Genomic DNA, 4706 nt, shown 5'->3' on the forward strand with positions numbered 1-4706 from the left:
GGTGTCACAGACGTAGGTAGGGAGTTCCTGGGTCAAGGGGGAGAAAATGGAGTCCAGATAGTTGGAGATAAGTTCGGTGGATCAGGAGCAGGTGGAGACAAACCAGCCCAGCTCGTCCCTTCCTCCCACCTATCCCCTCCTCCCACCTCAAGCCCCACCCCCATCTCCTACCTACTAACATCATCCCGCCCCCTTGACCTGTCCGTCCTCCCTGGACTGACCTATCCCCTCCGTAACTCCCCACCTACACTCACCTCTACTGGCTCCATCCCCGCCTCTTTGACCTGTCTGTCTCCTCTCCACCTATCTTCTCCTCTATCCATCTTCTATCTGTCTTCCCCTCCCCCATTTCTGAAGAAGGGTCTAGGCCCGAAACATCAGCCTTCCTGCTCCTTTCTTCAGGAGTGTATTCTTTTTGTCTCATCACCACCTAAATACGTCCACAGAAGCCAGTATCCCATCACCAAGTCATCTTTTATTTACACATGCATGGTACTTCACATTGGTCCGGCTTCCTCTGAGCCAGTTCTCAGGATGAACAGAATCTCTGACACGCCTGCTTATATCTGTCAGCCAGGCTGCCCTGACTGGGGCTGTTAACCGGGTCCAAACCGGGAACTCGTATTCTGAGGTCCACCAGGCTGACCTTGTTACAATCACTACAGCATCTTTAGCTCTGAAAAATGTTCAGCTAAGGTAATACATTTGCTTTTATAATCACAGCAGCAAGTTGCACTTAGCAATATCTTACAAACAGCAAATATCCTGAATATCACGTTGATGGGCTGGATTTTCTGAGGAGTGTCAATCACCAAGCAGATTGTCATACCAGCCCTTAATCTTTATGGAAGAAGGGAGCTCTGTTTCTAAGAGCAGATTCCGCTCATGGTTTCCTCCAGAAATATGAAGTTTTACTTGTATTCTGACCATTATTTTGTTGCAAGGGACTCTCAGAAGGCAAACCATGTCCTCTTTTCATGGTAGTCAGCTGCAGTATTCTGAAATGTCAAGATCCTGACAGCCATTTTAACAGCTACTTTCAAACTGTAAGCTAAGTATGATTTTAGGGTGTCAACTGGGAATGGTGTCAACTGGGAATGGTGCCAAATAGAGAGGTGTTAGCCTGCCAGAGCAGGGTGCTAGTTAGGATATGGTAGGGTAATGGTGGTAGGGTGCTTACTGGGGAGCCCTGGTTTGGTGCCAGATTTAGTGACAAGTTGGTAGGGTGCCATTATGCAAGGTAGCAAGTTAAGTGTCGGGTTGCATCCAGCAGTGGAGATTTAAATAAGAACTAGGAGCAGGAGTAGGCCATCCAGCCCCTCGAGCCTGCCCCGCCATTTAATAAGATCATGGCTGATCTTTTTGAGACTCAGCTCCACTTACCCGCCCACTCACCATAACTCTTAATTCCTTTACTGTTCAAAAATTTATCTAGCCTTGCCTTAAAAACATTCAGCGAGGTAGCTTCAACCGCTTCACTGGGCAGGGAATTCCACAGATTCACAACCCTTTGGGTGAAGAAGTTCCTCCTGACCTCAGTCCTACATCTGCTTCCCTTTATTTTGAGGCGATGCCCTCTAGTCCTAGTTTCACCTGCTCACGGAAACAACCTCCCTGCCTCCACCTTATCTATTCCCTTCAAAATCCTATATATTTCTATAAGATCTCCCCTCATTCTTCTGAATTCCAATGAGTATAATCCCAGTCTACTCCGTCTCTCCTCATAATCCAACCCTCTCAAATCTGGAATCAACTGAGTGAATCTCCTTTGCACCCCCTCCAGTGCTAGTGTATCCCTTCTCAAGTAAGGAGACCAAAACTGCACACAGTACTCCAGGTGTGGCCTCACCAGGACCCTATACAGCTGCAGCATAGCCTCCCTGTTTTTAAACTCCATCCCTCGAGCAATGACAGACAAAATTCCATTTGCCTTTTTAATTACCTGCTGCACCTGCAATCCCACCTTCAGCGGTTTCATGCACAAGGACACCCAAGTCCCTCTGCACAGCAGCGTGCTGCAATTTTTTTTACCATTTAAAACATAGTCCATTTTGCTGTTATTCCTACCAAAATGGATGACCTCACACTTATCAACACTGTACTCCATCTGCCAGACCTTTGCCCACTCACTTAGACTATCTATATCCCTCTGCAGACTGTGTCTTCTGCACACTTTGCTCTACCTTAGTATCACCTGCAAATTTTGACACACCACGCTTAGTCCCCAATTCCAAATTATCTATGTAAATTGTAAACGATTGAGGTCCCAACACTGATCCCTGAGGCACACCACTAGCCACTGACCGCCAACCAGAAAAACACCCATTTACCCCTACTCTTTGCTTTCTACTGGTCAACCAATCCTCTATCCATGCCAATACATTACCTGTAATACAGTGCAACTTTATCTTATGTAGCAGCCTTTGGTGTGGCATCTTGTGAAATGCCTTCTGGAAATCTAGATACACCACATTCACAGGTTCCCCATTGTCCACCATGCAAGTAATGTCCTCAAAGAATTCCACCAAATTAGTTAAACATGACCTACCCTTCATGAACCCATGCTGGGTGTTCCCAATGGGACAATTTATATCCAGATGTCTTGCTATTTCTTTCTTAATGATAGATTCAAGCATTTTCCCCACTACCGAAGTTAAGCTAACTGGCCTATAGTTACCTGCTTTTTGTCTACTTCCTTTTTTTAAACAGTGGCGTCACATTGGCGGCTTTCCAATCTGCGGGAACCACCCCAGAGTCCAGTGAATTTTGGTAAATAATTACTAGTGCATTTGCTATTTCCCCCATCACCTCTTTTAGGACCCTAGGATGCATTTCATCAGGGCCAGGAGACTTGTCTACCTTTAGCTCCATTAGCTTGCCCAGCACTGCCTCCTTAGTGATAATAGTTTCTAGGTCCTCACCTGCTATAACCTTCTTGCCATTAGTTTTCGGCATGTTATTTGTGTCTTCCACTGTGAAGACCGACACAAAATAATTGTTTAATGCCTCAGCTATTTCCTCATTCCCAGTTATTAAATTGGCCTTCTCCTCCTCTAAAGGACCAACATTTACCTTCGCCACTCTTTTACGATTTACATATTTATAGAAACTTTTGCTGCCTGTTTTTATATTCTGAGCTACTTTACTCTCATAATCTATCTTACTTTCCTTTATAACTTTTTTTGTGGCTTTCTGTTGGCCTTTAAAGATTTCCCAGTCTACTAGTTTCCCACTACTCTTTGCTTTTTTATATGTGTTTTTTTTCAATCTGATACTTTGCTTTATTTCCTTAGACATCCATAGCTGGCTCTCTCTTTTCCTACAGTTCTTCCTTATCACTGGAATATACTTCTGCTGAGCACTGTGAAAAATTGTTTTGAAAGTCCTCCACTGTTCCTCACTTGACCCACCATAAAGTTTTTGCTCCCTTCCTACCTTAGCTAACTCCTCCATCATTCCTTCACAGTCTCCTTTGTTTAAGCACAGGACATTGGTACTGGATTTAACCTTCTCACGCTCCATCTGTATTTTAAATTTGACCATACTGTGATCGCTCCTTCCGAGAGGATCCCTAACTGTGAGATCATTAATTATTCCTGTCTCATTACATAGGACTAGATCTAGGATAGCTTGCTCCCTCGTAGGTTCCATTACATATTGTTCAAGGAAATTATCGCAGATGCATTCTGTGAACCCCTCTTCAAGGCTGCCATGACCAACCCGGTTTGACCAATCAATATGTAGATTAAAATCCCCCATGATAATTGCTGTACCATTTTTACATGCATTAGCTATTTCTATGTTTATTGCCTGCCCCACCACGATGTCATGGAGACTTTTATTTTCAAGCTTACTGGAATTGCCCAGGGGAACATTCTACTTCCCGGGCAATTCCTGCAGAGTGTGCTATAATGGGGATTTCGCAAGGCCCCCATGCAAAACTCCTACCTACATAACTATACATGCGTAACTATTGTCTGGCCAATAGATAATCCAGGCCAATCTGATTTTTGGTGTCCATGGCTGAAAGAATGTTGATTAAGGCAGCAAGAGAAATTCCTAATTTTGAATAATGCCATGGAATTGCTTGCGGTGTGACTTAATTCACATTTTTTATTTTGGTTTTCTTTTTTCTTTTCTGTGGTTTTCCTGTATGTTCCTTGCCTGGTGAAAGGCTGTTGGATGCATACCAGGTAACCTCCCATCGGTTCCATTTTACTTTTTGTTTTAAAAGTTTTTGAGAAGATTTATAGCTTGGGTTGTGGGTGAGGTTGTAGACTTGCTCGCTGAGCTGGTGGGTTGGTTGTGAATATTTCGTCACCTTGCTAGTTAACATCGTCAGTGCGCCTCCAGTGAAGCATCGGTGTTCTGTCCTGCTTGTTACTTGTATGCCTCAGTTTGCTGGGGTGTTTGGTACCACTCCCAGTTTTGTTTCAATGGTTTATACACAGGATCTCATTCAATGTGTTTGTTGGAGTTCTGGTTAGATTACCAGGCCTGCAGGAATTCCCTGGCGTGTCTCTGTTTGGCTTGTGCGATTATGGGCATGTTGTCCCAGTCAAATTCATGCCCCTGTTTGTCCGTCTGTAGTGAGACAAGTGATACCTAGTGGTCTGAGTAGTCTTGTGGTCATCTCTGAAATGACCTTAATGTACAGTAAGGTGATTAGTGAGAGTTAGTAGGAACTGCAGATGCTGGAGAATCTG

This window comes from Rhincodon typus, chromosome 10 (genome assembly GCF_021869965.1).
Source record: "Rhincodon typus isolate 14 chromosome 10, sRhiTyp1.1, whole genome shotgun sequence".
NCBI classification, from domain to species: Eukaryota; Metazoa; Chordata; class Chondrichthyes; order Orectolobiformes; family Rhincodontidae; genus Rhincodon; species Rhincodon typus.